Genomic DNA, 27,308 nt, shown 5'->3' with positions numbered 1-27,308 from the left:
ATTACATGCTTTTTCGATATTCTGATAGATTTAAATTGATTTTTCAATAAACTATGTTCTCTTTCTATAAATTAAATTTGTATAAAGCAGAAATCATCTAAACAAAATGCTCATACAATTACAAATAGTATTAATAACAGTTGTATGCATTTCCTACCAAAATTTCGTACCTTTTAATAATATTCTATTGTATAGGCGTGTTTAGTTTACTACTGCTTTTTTAATACCTAAGTCTCATTACCGATACGTTTTGTGCGCTTTACGGATTAGTCCATATACTCATTCTTGTGCTTCCGATAAATACATTGCTTTCATTCGTATTTCGAGCGTCGCTCACTAGTATTAGCTAGCGTTACATAACTATTACAAAAATATGTGTCTCTGTTTACGAATCAACATTGTCATGGGTCTATCTGTGCCCACTCTCACTGGACCAAGATCTACTATATATATATATATATATAGCACATATAGTATTTATGTGCTTTCCTCTAGGCTACTCAAACCACTATGTCGGGTGCCACGACTGGTCAGAGAGTTGACACATGCAAAACACTTGCCATAGAGACTGCCTATGCTCCGACATTGCCATGGGGTGACCGCTGGTAGCATCCTTCTCGCACTCTCACGGCTGTGGAGAAACGATCGTTACGGTTTGATCCGTGCTTCCAAGTTGTCTTCGTCATTTTCGAAAAGGGCACAATCTGACGCCGACGACGGAGTGACACCATGTAAAGCTGACGTGCAGCAAAGCCGAATCCAAGCTTCTGGCAAATATAACGCTTTCGCCCGATTGCCACGACTGCAACAGCGACTGCTTCGTGAATCTGTTGCGTCGCAAACTCCAATATACCAAGCAAACGAAGTCCCCAACAGATCCGACCCCCCGCGCCAGCTGAATACAACAGCCACTTTTTGTTCTTCCAGTTGCATGGATTCCAAAGGATCATATCGTCAGCCGCTGTTACTGCTGCTGCTGCCGTAGGTTCTGCTTTCGTAGAGTCATTGCAATTGATATTCTTATCGTTCTTCCCTTTTCCATTGGGCTTCAAGAGGCAATAGATGAGGTTAAGAACTCAGCTGCGAAACCATTCGATCTCCTCCAACCGCCCGCGGGTTTGTCATGTACGTCTGTGCCAACAACGTACAAATAGCGTCGTAGACAACACCACGGCAATTGAAGTAAATATAGTTATTTTGCGACTTAGAACCGGCAGCGGCGTGAATGATGTCAAATAGGAAATGCACACGGATAAATCGCATAGTGTGCAGCTCTATGTAGCGGCGTTCAGATGTGGTCGAAGATAAACCATTAGAATGATCGATGACAGGTGTTATAATGAAGAATTTTCTATAATCAATTAGACTATTATAGGTATAACTAGAGCGGCTCAAAAATGGATGCAGACAGTCAATATGCACATTGTGCATTTATCAGTAATAAATATATAGCTTTTCGACATTAACCGCAATACTACTTTGTACCTGGTTAATGTGCAAAGCAGACATACAGAGACATTAGACAGCCGCTAGAGAAGACAGCACAAATGTCACGTTTCCGTCAGGCCACAAAGATCCTACAAATTTAATTGAAAAATCATTACTTACTGACTTTACTGTCAATTTATATTTGTTCTTTCCGCGACCTTAGCTCGATTTCAATTCGTGACAAACACAACTTCCAGCAGATATCGCTGTCATTATTATAACGGCGCCAATGGACAGTGCGACAATTGCCCTAATTTTCTATATTATTCCCACTGTAGGAACTGCGACAGCAGTACACGTGCAGCCGATCCCGTTGAAAGATTTACGTTAACTAGAACATTGTTGTATTACATCATCGTACAATTTCCTCGTTGTTTCTTTTCGTAACTGGCCCTAACGCTGTCTCGGACAACGTCGCGCGGTCAATTCAACAAAACTAAAAACCTGAAAAACAACAGAACATAGATAGTTACGATCTTTTATATATGACCGCCACAGACACCAGCGCCAAAAAGGTGGCCTTCGGCGGAACTAACTTTTGTATGAGCTACATATATATATATATAGACAGGGCGGTGCGTTCAAATTGGAGAAAATTTAGGCAGGATGTTTGCCGTTACTTCTGGTAGACGACAAACAAAGGCGAGAACAAAAGAACAAGTTCTTCGTAACAAAGAAGGATAGTGAGTCGTTTCCAGAATTTGGGCCAGCGATGATCTAATTTCTCCGGGCGCGCTGGACAAACTTTCATGAGAACGAGGAAAAACCTTCATGAGGTAAAGCGGAAGGTATTCAATAAAATATAAATTTAAAATTCACCGAAAATATTGAAAAGATCATTTTCGAGACAATTAAGCTTTTACTAGAGGAATGACCAAGCGTTTTAGAGAAAAGGGTGTTAATTGTTATTTATATTATACAGATATGCTTCAACGGTTAGGCCTTTTTAGACTTTTTGCGCCTTTTGAACTTCTTGGTCGTATCAAGCTTTTGCATTTTTCAGCCTTTTGGCCTGCTGTCAACCCAGAAAATTAATTTCATTGAAATTTTGTGTGTATCACGGATTTGAGCGACGCTTTAACACGTTCATATCTACCAATGTTGCTTGATATACAATCATTATTAAAAAGTTGTTGATGAATTTAAACGGAGGTGTTTTAGGAATGACCTGTCAAATATCTAGATCCAGGATTGAAACTGCGACTATGGTGGATGGTGACTGTGGTGGATGGTGGCTAAATTAAATAGAACGGGTGGCCTGAAGCTTATAGCAGATATAAAATTTTATAAGAAATACCCATTTTTGTTTGGATACAGTATTAGAAACAAAGCGTAAGCACAGTTCCCAATTTAGATGCTTCAACTTATATGCACTGAAAGGGGCAAAAACCACTTGACAGTCCAATCTGTTAAAGCAGCAAAAGAGGAAAATGTAGTCAGAATACTAATAATAAAAGGAAATTTAGTGGAGCCTCTCGATCCATATGAAATCAAGATGATTTCTTTCGACTAGCTGACCAACGGGTCGGTCGCTGACGCTTTCAAATCAAATAGCCATTTTTTGCACGACGTTCTCGTTGTACAAGAGGACGAGACAACAAGAAACAAAATCTCATAGCTAATAAATGGTAAATGTACATACCATATAGGCAATAAGTATTCTAAGATCTGATAGTAGAAAAGCCCCGTGTGGCAAAGTGCCTAGCACTCCTGGAGTCATAAAGATATTGGCAGTTATACCGGTTCAGTGCTCCCGCCAAATGTTAACGCCTTACAATTGAAACAAGGGAGCGCTGACGGTTTCTCTGTGCAATTGCATTTAGTGGCAGGTAGGTCAGTAGCTAATAGAAACAAAGCAGGAGTCATGTATCTATATATCGTTTTTGACGGCTTTCAAGCTAAGCTGCCGAAAATAACTGCGCTTCATAGAAGTATGATTGCTACATAAATACATTTATATAATTGAATAGCAAATTATTGCTACATCGCGATATCGCTACGGATCAGCCGTACTTGGAAAGATTCCGCTGATTTTTTCACCTACTTTGGCCTTCGTTGGATTTTTCCGGAATATTAAGCACTTTGATTTTTTTTAATGTTGCTTACATAAGAAGATAAATAGCAAACGGTTTAATGGGTCTCACCATGCCCAGTTTACTACCGTTCAATGCCGCCCGAGTGCGTTCAGTACGGTTAATTAATAACATTACACATCTTCAGTCGGGAATACTTTTCTACAGATGTTCTTTATTATGAGCATTTACTTTGCAAAAGCTTAAAAAAGACTAAAAAGCAATATCTGCGTGATTAGCAGCGTTTAGAGAGTCGAAGTAGTATCTGGTCTTTGAGCTCATCCTTATTTTTGGGAATATGACCAGTTCACTTGCAACCTCAACGATTTATTGAGTGCTTGTCAGTTCTTTACATAAGCTGCGGCGATACAGTTATATCGATATATACATATAGATACAAACCGGTAAGTTGCGATCTATTTCCTTTTTTTTTTTTTCTTTGATCTGGTTGCTTCGGACCGTCTCCAATTGAATTATGTTTGCGACCTGACTACGTCTGAGCTAACGGTGCTCCCGTTTTACCCAATCTTTCTTCTCCGTTCTTGAACTGCAAAGCGCTGACTCTTCAGTTTGTAAAGCGGTCCACCTTTACGTTATGTCCTTGTTTCTTCTCGGTGCGGTTCACTAAAAAGTATCCCCAAAAACGATCGCACGTCTGTGGCAATAGACGGTTGTGTTTTCGTTTTGCTTTTTGTGGCGGCACGCTGGGTTTGAACGTGGGCCGATGGATTAGGATTTCGTTTCCCTTCCGAGATCAGCTTTAACAGATAGAACTACCTGGGGTAAAATAAGCGTTGCTAAAACATAAAGAACGTCCTGTGTTTTAGGGAGCGACAATAAGCTTGAAAAGTATTGTTGTTTTTTTGGTGGTCAGGGTGAAATCTGTGCCAACCTATAGGGTGGACGTGTTATGACCCTACTAGATCCTACGATGTTGACTATCCCATGGTGCCCGTGATGCTACAGTGGTAACGTGTTGCCTGCTACACTAACAGATACGTGACGCGATGTTAGAGGCACTGCTTAATGGCGCGTGAAACTCCAAGAATTTGAAAGTAGTATTTCCTGTGGTGTTCCGGATTACGCCAGTGTCAGCTGTAAAGATTCGATGTACTCGAACATCTAACATTTTGCGATGCTTTCTAGGTTTGTTAAACGTCTGGTTTAGTTTTTTCTTTTTGGCAGTACTCAGTTCCTTTGTTTTACGTTCTACTGTTTTTGTACTATTTTTATCCGCTATTCGGCAAGGTCATTGAGCGAAAAAATCCAAATGCCAGCGAGAGGGCGGAAGTAAACAACATAAACAATCTAGCAGAATGCCGAGCTGGACGTCCCTTTTCGTTGCTGCTTAGAACGGAAGTTTACGACTTACTTGATTTGTCCAGCTGTGTCCCTCTCGAAACGCATCTTATGCACTCAAGACAACAGCGACTTTCAGGCCTAAAATTCTAGCGACTGCTGCTGAAGATAGTTCATATGCCGTCTACGCAACAACTTCTTTCTAAGCCCGCACAGTATTTTCGTTTATCGCATCGACGGTCACGCCACACCTATCTCTACTTATCATTCATATACTACATTAGGCCTAAACTACGGCCTACCTGGTTTCTACCAGCCTTTAACATTAGCCAAATTCAGTTAGCTTTGACAGCCTGCATGTTTCGAGTTTTACATCTGGTATCGTTGTTAGGCATTCCCTCAGACGGCTGGCCCCCATCACGAAACAAAGTTTTTCTATGCTCGACCACAACGTGCCTCTAAGGTTAGTTACGTTACAAACACGTTACCCACCAAGCTATCGCAAGGACAGCTTCGACAGCCTACAGTTCCAAATATTCGTACACCATTTTTCTGTTTTTCAGAGGTATTTCGCGCTTGAGCTCTCGACTCGGCGTACTTTTGAATGGCTTAAAACAAAGCTTCCATCTCCCCCTTCCCGTAATCCTTAAATGTTTGAAGTTTTGCGCCGGGACGTAGTTTCGGACGGCTGATCTTAGCACGAAACAAATCGTGTGTTTACGGTGCAAGGTTTTTCGATACATACGATCATGTTTTGATATCTTGCGCGTTCTCACGTCTAATAAACGAACAGCGCCATCAGCCATGTTCCATGATCCCTGTTCTATCCCATAATTGATCCCTAGGCTGCTCCACCCCCCGCCCCTTTAGAGAATGAGATTAGACAAAGGAGCGAAAGATGTTCCTTTTTAGAAAAAGCGCGCATTTACCCATCGTGTTTTCACCTAAATCTGCAATCATTCACCAAGCTTACATTCAGACAACTTCGTTACCCTTTCGGGGGTTTTCACTGTGTTGCCCCTTCGTGACGACCATTGTCGCCTACTGTGTCGCTTGTACACTTCTTTCAATCACGGTTCATTTTTGCGTCGTTTTGCTTACCCTTCTTCGATCTCTCCATTTCTATCTTGTGGTAAAATGCTGTGACATAACTTTACCTGTTCTTTATTTCAATCTTCCACTGGTAGCGAATCGCTTTGTCCCTACTCCAAGAGTTACCAGTAAGTGAATGAGAACTGTCCACCCCGACTGCCAAAGACTAAGTAATTACCTTTTTTTTTTTTAACACTCGATTATGATGCTGACAACTCGTGTACGGCGGTTCACATCATTTTATTCTATTGTACCCCATCCTACGTTGTGAGTATTTTTTGTGACAATTTATTGTAGTACACACTTGGCTTTGCGCTTTTCTGAAAAAAGAAACTGCTTGTAGGTCTTCTAATAGATGGCTTTTTCCAGGCGGTAAAGGTGCCTAGGGGACGCTTATCGGGTTGTCAATTTTAGGTACTCTTGTATAAAAATTAGCGACATGTTCATAGAGATTTGAACTAGCTTGCACGTTTTTGGGCATAGTTCGAAGTACCTGCAGTAGTAATAAATTCAAGTTAATTGACTTGAAGCTGAACCGGCCAGATGTCTTCGTGACACCCTTTGAAGCCAACCATACCTAAGTTATCAATATCTACCAACTTATATCATATAGTTAGTTTAATAACTAAGCCAACTTTAACGAACATATTTGCTACTTGCACGATTTATTCCAGAATCCAAAGTACTTCTTTTCAACGCATCGTGGTCGTGAATAGTTTGGGTAAGACGTGTACATCGAGACTACAAATTCTGTCTGTACCGTAAATAAAATAACCCTACAAAGTCTCGATTTTGGTGAAGTATTACAGTTGAAACGCCCGAACTAGTTGTATTTATCAGCCTTAGAAAAATCCTACGTTTCGTAATATGTACAAACTTCCCTAGGCCTACTCCTACGATCAACACTGCTGCAAAAATGCTTGTGGCAATGCTTGTTGCGATACTCGAAGTGCTTTTAAAACCATTAAAGACAGATTTGAAGACGTAAATTTACGGTGGGAGCGTGCCAATACTCTTGTGGCTACAAAATGTTAGTTAAAAGCCCACAATACTTTAGCGTATAGATAGAGCTGGGTCTGCGTGGGTTCGCAGGTGAAATTTACTTGCAAACCTGTTATAAAAGAAAACTAGTATAGCTCGTCGGGAACACACTAGAGCCTGTAGTTTCAAAGACAGTTTAGTTGATCATTTATATGGCCGGCGGTGTCTAAGGTATCCTAAAGCTACACTGCATCACAGAGCCATTGTTAGATAACCGGCTACCCAGCCACGTAAAGATGTAGGTACACATTTCAGCTTTGTGAAGCTTTTACGATTTTACGCATTCAGAAAGAACTAGATAAGGTCAGCCATTGAACTCGTGTTTACAAGTAGTTTAAAGGTGTACCAGCAAGACTACGCCGTCTGTTGACTCGATAGCAAAAAAAGGAGCTAAATATATACGTATATAGATATTTGTGTGTGTGTGTGTGTGTGTGTGTGTGTATGTGTGCGCGTGTTTGAACTAAAGGCCTTCGACGCATCTAACGCGAAACAAGAAAGACGGAATTCTTTTTTCGAAGAACTCTTTTTGGAGAAATAAGACAGCCCGCCTAAATGGGTTCATTCATGCTTTTATAAACCGTTTTAACAGATTATTCCAGCAAACGCCGTCTGCTGGACTCATCTTCACTATGGCATTGTACATGAAAGTCTAATCCTTCTTCAACAAGCAGCGTCTGGCAACGTTAGATGGAATCGAGAGGAAGAAAAGGTGAATCCGTTTTGAAGCTCGAGAACACCGGCTTGACAGTAGAAGAAATGTCCGGTGCTAGCCTAGTGCTATTTTTGATATAGCATAAACGTAACGTATGTTAAGTATCGTAATTTCTACCGAACGACATATGAATATTGATTTTGCGTCCGCAGAAAATCTTGTACCAATGGCCAGTTGGTACGGATTTTGCAACGGTACACAAACAAACAAAGCGTCCAGGTAAAGGTCCATTCCGCTCCGCGATAAGCAATTCAAATAGATAGATAGATGCAGGATTTTAAAGAGTGATGCGTCGACAGACGTAACTCACCAAACAACAAACAATGTTAACTTGACAACGGCACCCTAAGCTGTATGACCAAATGCCAATACAACAATAAATCTCAATAGGATAACCGCATCAGCTAGGCCTTTTCAAAGCATTCAGCGTTCTACATAAATTGTTTTAGTACGAGTTCTGGTCGCCGGAGGCAAAATCTTCGAAGGAGAGCAATCGGATTATAAGGATTATAAAAGGACGGTTCTCGGTGTTAGCGTACGAGAAAAGAAGAGATGTAAAGCCTAGGCATCTTATGGGCGAAAATGAGGCAGAAGATGGCAAATAAGTAACACCAAGCTCTTTGTACTCTGGAAGTAGTGGGCAAACTCAACAAAGACAAAACAACTGTTAATATAATACCTGTATTTACATATAGTCGTATGCAGCTGTAGTGTTTCGCTCTACGTGGGCAGGACCATAATCTGCTTCAAAATAATATCACGAATTGCAGGATTTGGTGAGTGGGAATCAAACGATACAGACGAATACCTAATCAGTCAGCGAAGTGACGTCTGCAAATTGTAGGACGTGGAAGTTTGCCCTAGTCTACTAGCTCAGATCTGGACAACAAGAGCTCGCGCTTCGATAATTGTTATTTAGCATATGACGTTTGTTGGCAGAAAGCCTACTCGACTATAGAACAGGATGCGTATGTATTCTATTTTTAAGACGCAAAATGAAACAAATGCTTAGATGTTTGTTATTGCTCTATCAGAATCGATTGTGCGCCATTCTTTCCGTTTCATCCGTATGAATTTCCAGCATACTTAGTACACCATTGACCTTCTCTATTCTCGAAATGTTTACCTGTGAAACATACAGACTCCTCGACGTAAAACATAGACCTCGAAAATGTGTACGTCTGTTAAAAAGGGCACGTAAAGAAGGCTCTTATTCTAAATTATTTTTTTTCTTCTCGTAACCTTTGCGAATGTAGTCTAAAACCCGCTAAGATAAAGCCATCCCCTCAGTCTTTGCAGAATTCCTTTAATAATCATGTCCTACAAGCTTAAGTGTGATCAGAACAATTGAGATGTCAATAAATTTTACTCAGTCCTATCTCATCGACCTAATGCTCTTTCTTATTCGACCTACGACACAAAATCGGTCCGTATTTTCTTCATTTCATACATTTTTGTTTGTGATCAAAGGAGCATTGCATTTGCTTCGCCGATCTAACGTATTCTTATCCTCTGTTGCGGTAAAAGAGGACATTTTCACCTAACCGTTTGTCTCTTCCCCTTCTCTCTTATCCTCTTTACCGTCTCTTGCTTTAATTTAGGTAGAGTTGTTAGCTTCCAGTGACCACAACCTGAAAGGGTTAGAACGGGGCAGGTTGATGACAAGCGCTGGCGACACGAAGGCGACGTTTTAGGTGGATGCGCTTATAACATGACGTAGTGGAAAAACCAATGATACTGGCCTATATATAGTGGATTTATATATGTATATTATACATCAGAATAACTATTTATTCTCGAGTGAACGGTAGAAGGCTCCAGAGAGAAAGGTCCTTTTTCAAAAACGCCAGGTCTTTTTCCCTCTATTCGACACTGCTTTTACTACTTACGTTGGACGTCTCTGCTTTTTTTATGCAGCTTTTCTCTATTCCGCGTATCCAATTCGCTTTTAACGATCGAAACGCTAGTAGCCAACAAGAGTCATATGAACAGATTGAAACCCAAGGATACGGCAAACGCAACAGGCCTCCATGACATCGCATCCTCAACGTCACGTTGCGATATTACCCTCTGGTGCAACCTTGTTTTTCCTTCAGTCTTTATCCAATACATCTTTCCATTTAGGATGAAGACACACTGCACCTCTTTAGAATTCGTGTTTAAGCTCGCGATTATTTTCCTCTCAAGTGCCAGCCGTTAACAGCAACCAACCACTTTTAACTCAAACTTTGACAATTTACAACTTCCTTCTGTTTCTCTTCGTTTCTACCCGATTTTCGCACTTCAACCAAACACGATAATTCCGTATATAGATACAACATATATATTTACAACCATGTATATTTATCCTGTATCCTGTAGAGCTGAGATAAGTTTGTAGTCCTATTTTGACCCCAGCGGGTCGCTTTCGATGATACGAACAGCCTTTCTATCTATCAAGCCGTTTCTCTGTTCCTTCATTCTCGCTGGCCGCAGGTTTCTGTCCGTCCCAAATACTCAGATATTTAAGATCTTCTACTCTGGTCAGAGCTGGAAGCAACTTGTGGACCTCTTCCGAGAAAGGACTATCCTAACGACTGTCTGAGGCTCCACCCGTTACCTGTGGGATAGTTCTGCTGCCAACCCTGATACAAATACGAATATTACACCCTCCTCACTTTTTTCCTGTCCGATACATCGTTGCAGATATTCGGAAGAGCTTTCTCTTTTCCCGTTCAGCAAGGCTGGTGCGTTAACCTCTGGATTTTACTGGCTATGGGAGCGGCACCCATTAAGCAAGTTCTTGGCGTGTAGACCAAGCCCTTGCTGTTAACGGTCGAGTTGGAGCAATCGTCGTGATAAATGAGAACTTACGAGTCCTTGGCCTGTTCGAGGCAATATTCGTAGTCCAATAAACGGCGCCAGAGTAAAGGAGTACGAAAGGGCTTGTCAGAATGCTTCGTAGAGCAAAAAAGCACAAAGTAGAAGAGAAGGGCAAATATTGACAGTATTCATCTGAAAGGGACGTAGAACGATAGAGAGATTCAGTAGTAATAGAGAGATCTGAACAAGAGGATACTATTTGGCCACTAAATGGTCCGGTGACGGAACTAAACACTGTTAAGAAACAACAAATTGGACGGAGGGCGTAAAGTGCGTTTATGTATTAGGACATAAGGAATATTGTTCTTTTCTTAGCAGAACAAGGAAAAGTGAGAATCCAAAAGCTAAACATATAACCTAGCGTAGTGAAGAGCGATATAGTTTCTGTTATTGCAGGTTTGCCTTAAATAGGAAACTTTAATTATCCCTAATTATCTAGTTGCTAATGTGAAGACTTTTTAATGTTTCAGAATAGCTGACGTCAGCTCATGAACCTCGAGCTGCAAGCGAATAATATAACTATTAGCTCTTGCCAATGGCAAAATTCTGCACATGTATACCAAATGTAACAGAGCAAATTTCCTCGAGACACACATAAATACATACCGCCCATTGGGTTCGAGCGCTTCGCTTAAAATTCCCTGCTTTTCTCCGCGCTATCAATTCGTATTGCTTCACCGCCGACCAAAAGCCGACTGTTCTCACACTACTGCAAAAAAGAACTTGCCATAAGAAAATAAAGCGTTTGCACAAAGGTTTTCCATAATGAGGCTACGTTCCATCAATACGCGAGTGAATTGCTTTTTATCGGAAGATAGCGTCGATTGGTCACATTTTTTTCCATGCTCTCAACCAACTTTTAAAGTCCTATGTATAACGGCGCAAATCAAACGAGGGTGTTGAAAAAAATGAAATGCTACAATTAGTTTCAACTTCTATCAGTGATAGATCGAGGAAGTCGAGCGGGCATCGTACGGAATCAAAGATACAAGCTAAAGATGCAAGGGAATAGCATAATAGCTCGTACAATGTATTGTGACGGTTCAAATATAGACGGCGTCCATATTCGATACCGTTTTTCCGTGATCATCATGCATTTGAATCCTTCTAAGCCAGCAGCGTGAATTTTAGTATTACGGTACGTGCAAGTGCTTCATTTGACCGATAGCACCCATTATCGTACATATCTATATGGTGGTTTGTCCATTTTCTCCAGCGTTGCCTTCCTGCTTCATATCTGTACTATTGTTACGTGCCATCAAGAATTCGAACGAAACTGACGCTCTTTAGATATTGACACATCGACGAAGATTGTTGTCACGCCCGATATCGCTTGACACGCTTGCTATTGTCACCATCACCTCACAAACAATTGATCCATATAATAGCTGCGATACAGGCCTTTTACGTGAAACAGCACAGAGGGAGAGAGAGAGCCGTAGGCGTTCACTTTCGCCCGCTTAAGCGTCTCGTTTCCACTGTAGCACATACGGATTGTTCCAAAGGGTAAACATTTGGGGCCAATGCTACCGACGGCGGCAAAGGCAGCTAGTTCTGTCGCAGCCAGATCGTAATACATAAAGAACAAGGCGCACATATCTCAATAATAGAATAAAGCGTCTGCTTCTTTTGGTTGACTGCTGGCCCGTAAGGCGGGCGCAATAATAGCCAGCGCGGCAGCACCATTCCTACTTTCAGAATGCCTAAACAACAGGGCTTATCTCAAAGAGGCTCCTTCCGGTAGCTAAAAATCACTGACCACTCGCTACCAAGTCAATTAACAGAGATGGAGAAAGTAAACTCTGTATAAAGGCTCATTCAGCCTGTCAACTAAAGAGGGAAACCCAACCGCTGAACTTTTCTCTCGATTCGAGCGTCATTCGGTCAAGCCGCTGGGTGTCGCAAACTCGCATACAGCTGATCCGATTCGACCATACTAAGGACGGCAGTGGAAGATCTCAACGAGTACCATATATGGGTGTAACAAAGGTCTGAAAAGAAAAGCCACTTTTCCTGTCAGCATGTGCTACCCAGCATTTTTGCTAATACGCTTGCGGCTAGCAACGATAACAACTTCCTGTTTTCATAACAATGACTGCTTCCCGATCCTGGATTGTATATTATGATACAACAACTAATAAACTACCTATTTATTAGTCCTGCGTGAAGCAAAGCCGCTCATAATGATTGTTTTACTTTTCGATAGTATGAAAATAGTGGCTTCTGTTATTTCTGTCTTGACCTTATTTAAGAGGTCATACATCTGACCCGTCTGTCTAGCTCGATTCATTGATTTTTGATTTTTTGATCGTGTATAGGGTCACAAGTGCCGAAGGACATCGATGTCCATAGATGTTTTTTCCCACGCCAGCTTGTCCTAAGTTAATACTATATTATTTTTAACGGGATAGTAGCCAGACTCGTCGTCAAGAAAGCTGACAACGAGCCTTCACTGCATTTATCTACCGCGATTACTAGTATACTGTACTAAGGTGCCGCTCACTGAGATTATAATATTATCATATAACTGTCATAGCGTACGTCAAAAGCTACGCCAGGAAGGGACTGTCTACATGTATTTATACTTACGTATTAACTACAGTATAAGCAAAACGGATTCGGGTAGAAATCAAATCTCATTAGTTCTTCTTCAGTACCATTTTCTCCAAAAGAGAAATCAATCAATCAATCAATCGGCATCTTGGTTGCACACAGCTCCTGACTGAACCCAAAAAGGGAGTTACACCTTATCCTGTTGTTTTTTGGTACGACACACATGGATGCATCAATACAGTCGAGATTGATTCTGACCGTTTTTGACAACATCATCGATCTCAACCAGTCTACTACACGTTTGGACATAATGTTGATTTCGCTGCTTGGGGAAGTCTGTTATCATTCGTAAGCTTTTTACCGTTATGTAATATTGGAGGCCACTGGTGGCATTTGTGCTTTTGCCAGGAAGCACCCCCGTCGAAGTATGCTTACGCACTACCGGTTAAAAATGCACCGAGCAGTAATCAGTGTTGGTAATTATTGAACCTAGATAACCACGTACTGAGAACCTTATGATAACGTACCATCTAACTCTCACCTATATATATATATATATATATATATATATATATATATATATGTATATATATTTCTATTATCGTACCCATTCACACAATGTTTGTGTTCTTTATTATCACTTCGCCTGGATTTCCTTTACCATTGCATTGTCCCAGATATGTTCTAGTATCGGGCGAACCTTGGTGATCTTCCCGCATTACGCATTCTCGCTCAGCACTGTAGCCCCAATTAATGACAGCGATATTCAGTCCCGTCTTCTATGGACAGTGCCTTGTAACCGCTATTTACCACGAAGGCAAATCCCGCAAATGCAACGAGGCCACGGAACCAACGATCGATCGATCTGTCCACTCCAAACGATGATCTCCCCTTCGCTGAAGGCCTGTCTGTTTGTTCCTTTATCAGCTTCGTGCTCCTTTTGTTGTAGGCTTGTAGGCGATAATTTCCTTATGATAGAATCCTTTTATAGTGCGACGCGTATTTATCTAGATGGATTTTTTGGATACTTGCTTACTAGTGCCTCAAACGGACGTTATTTGGTAAAGCATTTTTTTAGGAATACTATATGATCGTTGTTGCCTTTGTAACCCCTTTGCAAATCCTCAGTTATTTTTCTATAGCCAAATAATTGTGATTCACGAAGGGTCGCTATAGAACCCAATGAATCGTAGATATTCTAGCAATAAATAGATTTGTCGTACTAACAGATCAGAGCCATTGGTCAGAAAAACCTATGCAATCCTCTAGAACACGAAAACTTTCAAAGTAAAGCTTTGATCCTATAAATCTTGCCTTCATCATAAACTCAGTGAGCCCTGTCTTGCCGCTACTGGTAATCAGATATTTTTAAATCTTTTTGAATATGAGTGTGCCGCGTCCGCTATCCTCGACAGAAATCCCTGATGAAGCGTAAACAGCTCTTAATCCTCCCTAAGAATTCAGCTGGCCGCTTTTAAATGAATCGCATAGCATCGGTTTCCTTTGCGTTGGTAGATTTCCCAAGGATTTCGTCCATTATACCTCCAACAGCGAACGACATATAGAACACCGGTCGACTCGTTCGTTTGACTCCTTCAATGATACGAACCATAAGGCAACATTTTATTTACTTATGATGTCACTTTGTTAGTGCGTATTGAAATAAGTCATATGCAGAGCCTTCAGTGAACAGGGCGTTGAACGAGAGATTTAAAATGGGTCGTTTCATTAGTACGAAACCGCAGGTTAAGTTATGTCTATTTTTAACTTTCGTCCTCGTCTACCGGCCTCTTGTTGCCATAACCTCTATGGCTGGACAAATGCTCATAGGTTTAAGGACATCATGGAAAGGATAATTATATTGTACAGGCCATTTCTATGTAAATAATATATTTTTCACATTTAGTTCATATAATTTATCTTTAAGAAGTACTCGTGTTTCGCAGTTTGCTCATTCATAGCAAACAATAAAGTAGAATTCAGGTATAAATTCACACAGACCACAACCGTATAACCTTCGTTGCTCAAGACACTTAGCCATCATACGTTTCGTTCAATGGATAGAAGATGGAGCATTCAAAATCTGGTAAATTGTGTCCAAATGCTGGTCATACAATTTTTTCATGCTACAGGAACCCAGCCCTTTTTAGATTAAGACAGCAAAATTATCATGATAGAAAACAGTGTGGCATTTCCGAAATTCGAGCAAAGATTAGCCATTATGTGGGACGAACTCCCGTTTCAGCCCAAAATCGACGGTCTACGTAGCTGTTTATGGACGTCGTCTTACAGTTTCCAAAAAAAATCCGAGAAAGGTTTTTGCAAAGCAAATCTAAAGGTCCTGTATAGGTCTCAAATTTAGAAGGCCTGAAAACTAATTAAAATAGCTTAAAAAGTCGTTTTTTATATACTTTAATTGTTATGTAGATATTGAGTGTCGATTGAACCATCTAAATAGGCTCCAAGGATTAGCCTTCTTAGGCCTTTTTTTCTCAGTTTTTGGACTTCTTGGCCGCTTGAGTTTTCGTATGTTTGATTTAAAATTTCGTATGTTTTATAGTAAGCTAAAGACCGAAAATTTAATTCTGATAGAATTTTTTAAAGGTGAAATGTTTAAGCGATATGTTAGTCACTTTAGGTTATGTATAATTTCGTTTCGACGTAAGGTTGTCATTATAAAGGTATAACAAAAAAAGTATTTTGAAAATATTAGTGAATAATTTAGATCCCGAAATAACGTTATAATCTCTGTCGATGGTGGTTTTATCGACTTCTAGAGCATGCAAAACGGTCGTTGCAGTAACTTCTTTTGCTTGAATAGTCTTAAAAATTCTTATAACAAAAACATTTCGAACCATATGGATCACTTCGAACAAGAAGACTGACATCACGTTCACTGAAGCTCTCGATATGGGAATTTTAGCCAAGCACTCACACTATCCAAACAACAAACAGACAAATAGAGAAAAAAAAACTTGCTAATTTGTAAATAAGGTTACAGTCCCTTCGATGAGCATAAATTCTTGCTTTGTCCCCTTCATCTAAAACATGCTAGCATCGTATTCCAATCCCGCAACGTTTTTATAACCGACCTTCCTACTTATGTCAAACTGTTTATTGGAGTCCGACCACAAACAATGCATTCATTGCATGAAGCAACAAAATCCGACTCGCTCAGACACCGAATACACAATAACAACCTAAGTCTCTCGTTACTTATCTACCCTCTCTATTTTGCACGCTTTTTTTTTTAATTTCTTTCCAGTGTATCCCACAATCTCCGCTCTGCAGTTGCTTACCTTTCGCGAATATCCCGCGTTTTCCTTCGGCTCACATACCCACAAAACTGATTTCCACATTTTACTGCACGTGCAACTTTACGCTTTCCGTATCAACATAGGCCGAAGACTACGACGTCGTTTCGTCTGCGACGTCTCGAGCCGATTTCCGATTTTTGTGCCTTTATACGCTCAGTCGTGAGATTTCTTGGCCGGGAAATTCTCACGGCATGGTTTCTTGCTTGAGCCGTTTGGCCTCGTTGTGGGGTCCATCATGACCCTTGACACCTGTCCACTCTACCCCCCAGCTTTTGCCCTTCAGACCTCGATCTTCGTATGTGTTCGAGTGGGACCCTCTGCTGCTAGTGGCTCCCGTTTTTCGTGAAATATCAACCCAAAGCAAAATATCGTTACAAATTCGGGGCCAAGGCCTGTCGTCGTATGCTGTTGCATATACGTATATCATCGCCCGAACCTCCCGGAGCATCAAGACCCAAAGGTGAAAAATGACATTACAAAAGTTCTTCCGACGCCTCTAACAAATTGACTCCGCAGATCCGGTCGTTCATTTCCCTATTGTGTCTTTCTCTACTTTTCGTATGCAGCCGCGTTGTTCGAGCAGGCGAGAGGAGGAGGGGAGCGTCAGGGAACATAATAACCCGCTGATACGTTCAGCAGTGAGTCATTGAATGTCGCATGAGTTCATCGTATGTAGGTGATACCTGCATACCTTAGAAAGAATTTCACATTTTTTTAGCTTTGATTTCCCGTGGGGAAAGCGGCGCATCTGGGTGAGCGGGAAAACGATCGGGGTCAAACAAGCGGTATCCAATCGCGTCCAGTGTTATAATACTTCAACAGCAGCAGTGGCGGCTCCTTGACCAGACTGGGTGCATGCTTGATAGAGTGCCAAAGGAAACTTAGCTAAAGATTTTTTATGGACGCGAGAAATCATTACATAGCTTAAATACAAAGGAAAAAATTGGAAGAATGCAATGGGGTTAAAATATCTGTTAGATATCGAAACAGGCAGAGGACATAAATCAAATTTAGCTTCCGCAAGTCATAGGTAGAAAACACTGTTACGCAGTACTATCGCCGGTTATGAAAGTACGGTTCCTGTGGCGGGTACATTTCAGGAGTTTGCTTTCATGGAGATTATTTTTTGCCGTTAATTAAGAAAACTGCGTTTCGTATACGCTTCGATGGACTAAATGGATTGCGACACAGGGTATAATCGACACTAATTGTCTTCATCTAACTGGTTGGTCGAAGTAGCATTCAAACAAGTACAGCTGCCGGGCCATTAGAGATTGACGAAAAGGTGGCCACTGCCTATATTCGAAAACACTGTTTAAAGTTCCACCCTATCATGCCGAAGAGCTAGAAATGAGGACGCAGAATCGTCACTAACTATTACAGAACAAATTATCAGTAATTAGGCAAGATGCCTTGGCGAAAGGTAAATAGGCCTGTCCTTCCAAGACGAGACGGCTCATACGCGATATGCCATAAGTACTTCTCCCTAAGCTATTCCGATCTGTTGAACGTCTCCTGACCCGTGAATTTCGCTTCGGACCGACAGTAGTTCATTTTCGTTGCCGCCGCACTTACTATTCCGCGACTGCCACTTCTGTAAAGGAAAAAAGCTGGCTGGTTAACAAAGGAAAGTGAGAGAGAGAGAGAGATAATTCAAAAGGAAACCGCCAATGACTGTCTTTGCGCCTCTCCCATCCGGCACTGAGACCCGAACAGCTGGCCTTGTATGTGGTCAGCTTTGCGCAGTGCACTAACTCTAATTCACGAACCTGCATCTTGAATTAGGTTTTTCTAATCTGTCTTCCTTAAATTCGCTCCCTGTTCGACTTCCTTACTTGTTTCTCTCTATCGAGGTCTAAGACGCTGCAGCGGCGACCGACGGCTAAAAATACGGTAATGTTTTTCTGTATGTATTTATCCTGTTCGCTCCTTTGTCATCACAACGTAGACAAGAAAAAACCAGCAACGGTAGTACTATATAATATATTATGTATTGTATTATTGTGGTTTTTGTAGTAACTTTTTGCGTATGGGCTTGATACTATAGGTATAATAACTTACTTTTAGAAAAACTGCATCGCTTCGCAACTGGATTAGAAGGAATCGGTATTTTCATTATACTTAATTGCTTACTGCGATATGCGCTCTCCTGGTGAATCACAATTCACTGCGCGTCGATTAATCAGCTGTGGATTAATGGATGTGCTTCCCATAGCCCAGTGAAATGCCGAACGAGAGATGTTTTGTGTAATCTTTTAAGAGAGGGTTTTCTTCTTTCAAACTTCGCATAACCGCCGTGCGAACGTAGAAAACTAGGGTATAGAAGATCTAGTGTTTTGGCCGACCTTGCCAGTGATACTGGAGCGGACGACTCTGGCAAGGATCAGCATCGACGGTGCACATGATGGCGTTGTAGTGACGCGTCTGCCTGCTAAATAAAAGGATATATGAGGTCGTGCCGGTCCAATACCGGGCGTAGGCACATTTCGTCCTGTGGTCAAAGCCAGCCTTCTGATGATAGCGACAGCGAAGGACGTAAAACTCGAAACATTTAAGTACAACAGAGCGTCCTTTCCACTCCGTTACTTGGCGAAAGGGCTACGAATATGATTTCATAGCTATACTTCGCATCGTGTATAACATACAGATTAAAATGTTTGTCAGATCGATATGCTCTTTCGGGGTTTTTCGCAATCAGCATATGTCTACCTCGGTCGCCAACTAGTTCGGACGTTACTCAAGTATTTTAGGAGACCCAAGGTCGTCTACCCAATAGAATCCAACGAGGTAAGAATACAGAAACGATCTATTTGAACCTCTTACTACCTTACAGCAGCTATTTACAGCTGGAAAATTTTGGTTTGGCCGGTATTTGGCTTGACTCTCCTAAAGTACAACGTCAGGGTCTCATTTCGCCGAGCCTCGAATTTCATCTGCGACCACTTCATTTGCCCCTACCTAGGAGTGGTGACCTACCGAGGAATGGTGAAGAAAAGATGAAACGCAGAATGTTGGAAGCTGTGTGCAGCCATCTAACCTTGCTCCCTATAAAATCCATCGGCGCAAAAAAAATCGCAGCCCATCGGAACTGCGATATCTAGCTGGATCAATCCAACTTTTTGTCAATAACTGTGTATGATCGTATCCGGAAAATTTGATTGGTCCCGCACCTCCAAACAGAGCTTCATTCACAATTAACATCCAGCCAAAGTCGTTCTTAGCGTTGATCAGCCTCCGCTACAATATTCAATACAACTTGTAAAAGCTTCCTTCCTAATTACTAGAACAACGCCCACGTTACTCCTCTATAAGCTTATTAGATGGATCTACGGAAGGACGAAAAGGAAAATAATGCCTATCTTTGGTAGGAACATGCCGACGGCACTAGCATATTCTTCAAATACTTATAAATGGATCGATGAATATGTACATTCGCTTACATGGAGCCGAATATGTGGGCACGAAAAAAACGACTCCCAGTTAGACAAGATCAACGTGTGAGTGCTTGGGTTTTTATAAGCGTTCACAGCGTAGCAGACGAAACGGGTAAGCGTATCAAATCGATCTTTTCTATTTTCGTACAACGAGTATACCCATGTCACACACCAAGTCACAATATCGTCTGAAGCGATGGATAATCTTACTTAATAAATGCGATAAGGGCAGGAGCCAGTGTGTTAAGCCTGAAGACCAACCGAATGGAAATTTCAATAGCGATAATTAGTCTTAACGCAGCTAAACAACGGAACGACTTTACTGCTTTATAGGGCTCACGCCAATAATGTGACCCGGTACTTTTTAGCTGAAAACGATATGCTTAAGGATGCCCCGCGCAACAAACCCCTTATAATTCTTGAGTGACATTAATGCAGAGTTGTTGTGAAGTTCCATTTCTACTCCTGAACAGGCTAACCCTCACCTACTTAAAGGACTTCAACCATTTCGTCTTTGACGCATGTGAGACTATGTACTAAAAATCGGGACTCAACGTGAGCACGGAATCAATCTATCAAAATTACATGTTAACGTATAGAAATGAGAAGACCTCGTGTGTATATCAGAAAGATACTCAGAACTAAAATGACAGTCTCTCAGGATCTTTTTTCGTCATGATCTAGTTATCTAGACCAGATAAATCGTAAATGACGAGTTATTGTAATTTTTTGCCTTGGAAATTACCTGTTTATATAGTGAAAGGTGGTTTAGTGACCGCTTTGGAACAAAGCACTTTGTCAGGATTTTATTTGTACACATGGTACACTTCCTTATCGTAATCATCAGATATGCATCTAATCAGATATCAGGCTGGACTAGTTCATTACTATACGAGTCGCGTATAAAGTTCGTAAGCGATAAGGTGCATCCTGTAAGGAAGACGGACGAATTGGTTCCATTAACAAGTTCTGATTAAGTTTAAAGCAGTTAAAATTATAACACAATCATCCACTCGTTTGTTACTGAACGCGAAACAAAGAGAGCTTACGTCGCACGAAAATAGAGAAAATAGGATTACATACTGAATCAAATAATTTAGCTCGTCTAGTCACTAAGCCTAATTCCACAAAAAGCCGATAGGTCAGACTCACTGATCTAGGCAAATTCCCTTAAAGCATAAAATTTATCGCGTCCTGATTTCTGAGCAGGCTCGCTGCCTCGAAGGGGCCTTCGTTCCTTTATACGCCTGATTACACAAATCATGACAGCAGGTTTCAACCAAATGCAAAATACACCGCAACAGAATGAAGTTTTTTATCTTTTACTGGTAAAACATTAGTTACGATTTTTGCTAAATATGAGCTTTGCTAGTGCAATAAACATACATCTGCAATGGGTCCATCAGTTTAAAATCTGTACGTAATGACAGTTACCCGTGCCTGCATCTGCAAATTGTGTGTCGATCTCCGGAGGTATGGGGGCGCGAAAGCACTATAGCAGAAACGTCTGGGCAGATCTGCTATTTTTTTGTTTTTAGCCTCTCCTTCACAAAGGAATCAGAGTGTTTTGTCGGAGAATCAACGCCTGGTTCATCGACTTGACGCGATAAGTTATCTGTCTGTCTCGGACATACTGCTGTCCCCTCTAGCGGATGATCACAGCCGAGACTTGGCAAATAAATCGAGGTGGTTCGGACAAACATGCGCGTAATTTTCGTTGACATGGCCTCGGCATACCGCAATGATTGTGGCAAGGAATGCTGAAGTTACTGATGAACAGACAGACTGACACTTCTGGGCAAAACCCATTAAACATGTAGATCTACCGCACAAACCGCTTACTCAAATGACTTTTTATAAGAGATGCAGGTACAAAGAGAGAGTTCGTGTTCATGCCGTCATGTTTTTTTCGATAGTGCAATGGTAACAAGCTTATATGTTAAACCTAAGGGCACATGGTGCTTTGAACACGAATCTGGGCATAAAGTCACTATTTTCACTAGAAACTTGAAATTTATGTTCATGTTATGTCCATATTATGAGTATGTACAATAGTGTAAGCGGTTACTCTTGATTTGCCCTATCTGCATGTTTTTTGTTTATATAAGAGTAGCAAAAAGTACGAATCTCATGCAATACTCCTAAATTATTCCTATAAATGTAATATGGTTTAGTTGCGAAATTCTGCAAGACATGTTTTACGCGTAATGATTGACTGCGTCACATGTAAGGTTAATGCTACAGCTAAATGCGTCTGCCCATAACCGCTGCTAACACGACTTTTATGTCTGACCATTTCGTGGTAGATGGAGGCAGGGCCACGTCAGGCCATGACTTTGTCACCCCCAGGGGACTACAGAACAACAGGGTTGCACCGGAAATTCACCCGGATATTCAAGCTTAGCCGCCTTTACAAACGTTTCCGACTTTCGAGAACTGCGCGTCAGAAAAAACGTTGTGTTAGATAGAAGCTGATGGCCTAGCGATGGACGATACCAGCTTAAACTATTTGCCTGAACCCAATAACGCAAAGCGGCCCCATTTGGTAGCGCGGACGTTGAAATCAGTTGCGCGTGAACACAGCTGGGTCAAAGGCTCGCAAGCCCGTCTGACAATCAAACAGATAAACACGACGTTACGGCCGTCGATAGCGTGCGCTGCTTTCAGCCAGAGTAGTCACATTAATCATTGCCAACGGCCTTGGCCCGAACAAGTTGCGCAGCTTGGCAAGGTTGGAGATTTTAGGAACGAAATTTGCTTGCCTTCGATCGATTTGTCGCGTGAGTTTCTATATCTAACTGGATGTTGAAAAGATTGTCCTACATTCTGACGTTTACTGTTTTTATATTAATCTATTGTACACCTTTCAAGATGGCGCTAACCTATTCGTGCAAACTCGCTATCAGCTTTTTCAACATCTCGAATGCAGGTCCTTTCTCTTTGGTATTAATTTACTGTGGTACTAAATGCTGGCTTAATAGTTATTAAGTACAGGCATTGTTTTCGATAAGATTTGTTTTTAACCTTATTAACTTTCCAGACCTTTCGAAACCTAACTGCATAAAACAAGGATCAGCGATCAGCTAAATCAACAACAGCATGTTGAGGGGAACTGCTGGACTTCAGATGGCACACGACTGAGCTGCCCGGCTTTGTCTGCTAATTCTCGCTAACTAATTCCCGTATTATCGATTAGCAAATGAAAGGGCCACGGCGTAAACTTTCTCTGCTATACCTTTATCACGAAGTTTTTTTAATACCCAATCGCTTGACACAGGCGTAACATTGTAACAGTTCTTTCAAAAGCAGTAAGTTCATTACATAGCACCGCACGCGATACAAATAAATGATGGACGAAAGGCTTCAGCCATCCGAAACCGTGCTGAACAGTAGCATTGGACGTGAAACGTTTTGATATAAAAGGTAATGCGTCGTATTATTTATGTAGGAGGGCGGGCGAGTAGAGGCTGTGGGATTATTGAATTAGATGCTTATCTTGATAAAATATCAGCCCGAATACACATCAGGCCAACTAAGTGCCATAGTGAAGACAAGTCACAAATCAACACAGACGTAGTCGGCAGCCATTACCTCAGCTGCTCACTCTTCTAGATCTTTTGATGTATTGCTTTCGTCTCCCTGAGCAGCCCTAAATAAGTACTGCTTTTTGACGCAGCGGGGTGTCAACTGTGCGGCCTACCTGCCGATCAATCCTATTTGGAGGCATCTTCCATGATATAGTACTATAGAAAGATCAGAAGCTATATGCGATTGTCTTCGGCACAACTCCCTCTACAATTTAACGTTTCACCATCACGCTGTTATTTTTTTAGATGTTGCCCACACGGTATTATATGCACTGAACCTATGTTAAGTGGCAACAACGAACTGAGACCGGCAGGATCTACATCCAGTCACGAAATATCAATTTGTAATTATTATTAAAACATGTATATATAATCAACCTAACCAGTTGATGTCTCTTGCTTTGTTATGATATTGCTTTTGTTAACTTCTCAACCGTGGCAAGAACGCTGATGGAGGATATCGATATTTAACATATAAACTGATCTACGTAGGTTCAAAACAGAGAACCGACGGATCTACTTTGCTTAACGCTGAAGGGGGCGAATTGTATGAAACAATGCTTAATTATAGCAATAGCCGTCCTAAAAACTCAATTACCAGTCCATTGTCGTTTTGTAACCTCACGGTTGCCACATCGGCCATTGCAGGTTGCGCCAGCTTTTCTTATCGCGACGATAGGTTTGCCGTCAATTGCGAATGATCTAGCCTTTGCCAAACTCCACGGACCAGTGCGCTTGGCCTTGCTAAGCAATCGTGCTTACTAATAGGTAGTAGGTAGCCGGGGCCTTCTCACGCGCCCTAAACCCCACTAAATTAAAATTCAAACTGTCGGTCACCCCAGTTCCCTAGATTTAGGCTGCCATGGCTGACTTCACTTTACTGCTAGTGACAGTTTACCGCTCCACTTTTCTGTGTCAGTTCGGGCCTCCGACGACCCCATCGTGTCGGATCGCGTCGCCGACGAGCGACAGCTGAAAGAAGCAATGACGTTCGTGGTGTCGTGAGATGGAGAAGAAACGGCCCCGTGGGGCAAACCCTGCGGGCCACAGACTTGTCTTGCTGGTGGCTATCTAAATATCATCGAGCTTGATCATAGGCAGCGTCCATAGCAAATCAATTTCTACGCGGTGATTTATGGTATATTTGATTCATGCGCGTTCGCAGCTGCGAAAGGATTACGTCGCCCGATACGTCAACAGCGGCGAACTGTCTATACTGTCGCGTCGGATCAACTGATACGCCGCACTTCGGATCGATGCACGAATTAAATCGATCGGCTGGACAAGCTACACCCACATACAGCACGTTTTGAGCAGCAGATGAGCGTGATAGATGAATGTTTCGCCCTTGGTTTCAGCTCTTAGTGAATGACTGTATTCACAGAATACTACTCAGTGGATGTTATTTTCCGTAGCAGATTACAGATAGTTCTAAGACTAGACTGGCATCGACGCCCGACTGTTTAGCTTCCATACTGCTTATGTACTTGTAAGTAAATATAAATTTACGTAAGTAACAAATCAAACATATCGAGATCGATGTCAGTTAGGTGGTACAATTTATGTTTTTAAACTGATTACACAGTGCCACATGATGGCCAACTCTATTTTGAAGTTATGAGGTTTCTTACGCCTAGATATGCTACTGAATCGAGTGAATCAGGCCGACGATTGCTGTTTGTCCTGAAAAAACGTCTTTCATCTTATCAGTAAAATGTTTAAAACAGCTATAAAGCAACACACATGTTCATTCGAATATATTGCTTCTATAAAGCATCTTATACGTATATATATAGAATAGAGCAAAAAACACTATGTTATAGCATCTATAAGGTATGTTTTCCAGCCATATGATGCTCACAAACACAGGTCGACTACACAACATCTAGCGGCTGGCAAAGAAAACTTCTCCTTAAAAAACTTGTAAGCTTTCTTTCCCACTTAAGCAACGAGCAGCCAGCAATCGGCAATAAAGAAAAAAAGAAACCTATTCAAATATATGCTTTTCCTTGTTACAATCAGCACCGCCTAAACGGCTTAACCGTTACACGAAGCCGGCCATAGACCATTAGCATGATCGTTGGCGAAACGGCCCATTCAAGAACGCTAAGAAGCCATACAGTTACGCAGGCCATCAACGATCAACTTAAACCAACGCCAAAAGTAACTAACTTCAACTATCCACAGACGGACCGACAGCAGTTGGGACAATAATATCCCACATTCAAAACCTGTAGCAGTGATGTAGCGTTCTGTAAGCCTGGCATCGGGCGTTTGATCATAAAGTCAAACATAGTCAAGCATTGTTATGGTGTACGATATAGGTAAATTCGTATTTACTACGTTCTACTCTCAACGCATATAGTGAATCTATAGGAAGTAGCACTGATGCAAGGGCTGCCTTGACTCAGATGAACTTTTATATAACTTATAGCTTGTCTCGTAATTGTGTGATGACGATACGCGTAGCCTCAATTACATGCTTTTCTAAAAACGTATGGCCAAGTTATCATAAGACGAACATAACTTTATCGGCCAAATACTACTTGCCGTTTAAACATCTGGCTTTAAACTCTCTTTGTGGCCGTTGCGCCCAATTATAATGACGATCAACGTACCGACGACCGATCGTAGTCTTACTGATATCGTACGAAGCTATCGACACGATTCACGTATCGATGCTTAAGTTTAAGGGCGCTTGCATATGTCCAGACAGGGTATCTATTTTATGAATCCAAATAGGTTTCTGGCGTGTGCCAGCGTGACGTAGTCGTAACGTCCGAACGGGGCCGGTAGTGCTTTGAACGTTCGTTCTGAACTTGCTCATTGCACCAGATAAATGTTAGCTGGTGGCGGTCTTTGTTCATTTTCTTTTGCTATTGAGATGAAAAACGGACCGCCTCTATACATATCGACAGGCAAATTTAACCAATCAGCAATGGAGGCTATATTGCATTCGAGTAACAGTATGAGGTTCATCGTTGTTTTGCACACTTTACTCTAGCTAACAATTACTTATTGCCAAAGAAATAAACATTTTTTTTTTATGTAATTCATTCAATGTTGTGATTACCGTATCGTTGTTATCGTAACATTATCAAGTAAGTGCTCTACGGGTTTTCTCAGGTAGGCAATCTTCACTATCTCCAATCGTACGACCCTTACTGAATGATAACTATAACAATAGGTTATTCGCAGCAGAAACAAAAACCGAAGAAGCACAAGCGCCATTAGGACGATGATGATAGTCATTATTGTTATTATGATGAATAGTCGTCACGGTGACGACAGTTATACATCCCAACTTTTGAAGAAGCACGGTTAAACTCAGCCGAATGTTTTCACTGATTTCCAAGAGTCAGATTTATGATTTGCTTGGTACACCGTTACTCACCGCTGCTACTCCGTATGATTAAACAGTGCTTATGGGCGCTTGCTTGACGCTGGCAGTCGCTTCCATGTCAGAGTCGACAAAAATATAACAGATAGCAGTTTCCGACAGCAAGAGGCGTCAACTAGGCTTTTTGGCGTTCGTTCGTTCGTTCGTTCCTCGACGAAATAACTAAGGAGTCCGAAAGCCACCACAGGCACAAGCAGGAGTTAGCTAAAAGGAGAAAGAAGGGGAAACAGTGAGAAAACAGAGCTCGGCGTCCGTTATTAGGACTACTCGTAAGGGGCACGATAAACACGTCCTAATGCAGCCCAGTTCGACCCAACAACTCAGCTCAAGCCCAACCCAGCTCGACGCTGTCTTAGCCATGTGTTCGTAGTGACGCGGAGAGATCGAGCTGGGCCATCGAGAGCCTCGCCGGTCGGGTTGAGCTGGGTTGGGCGAGTTGGGTCTCAAC

At 41.6% G+C, this 27,308-nt stretch overlaps 1 long non-coding RNA gene across 3 annotated transcripts in view; it reads right to left on the bottom strand.

Moving 5' to 3' along the window:
- Positions 1–27,308, bottom strand: part of LOC147755720 (uncharacterized) — a 53,787-nt gene that overhangs the window by 1,647 nt on the left and 24,832 nt on the right. The window contains exons 1-4 of one of the 3 annotated variants that reach the window (XR_015325837.1): positions 11,176–13,572; positions 9,597–10,701; positions 1,609–1,932; positions 1,144–1,274 (exon numbers count right to left, since the gene is read on the bottom strand). The exons of 1 other annotated variant lie outside the window; for it this stretch is intronic. This is a non-coding gene — a long non-coding RNA (uncharacterized LOC147755720). Of the gene's footprint in view, positions 1–1,143; positions 1,275–1,608; positions 1,933–9,596; positions 10,702–11,175; positions 13,573–27,308 lie in introns of those variants that run through there. One more of the 3 variants, XR_015325836.1, reaches the window with a different exon arrangement.

The sequence above is a fragment of the Varroa destructor genome, unplaced genomic scaffold (assembly GCF_002443255.2).
Source record: "Varroa destructor unplaced genomic scaffold, Vdes_3.0 BEIS01000004.1, whole genome shotgun sequence".
In the NCBI taxonomy this organism is placed as follows: Eukaryota; Metazoa; Arthropoda; class Arachnida; order Mesostigmata; family Varroidae; genus Varroa; species Varroa destructor.
This window is presented reverse-complemented; position numbering and strand designations above follow the sequence as displayed.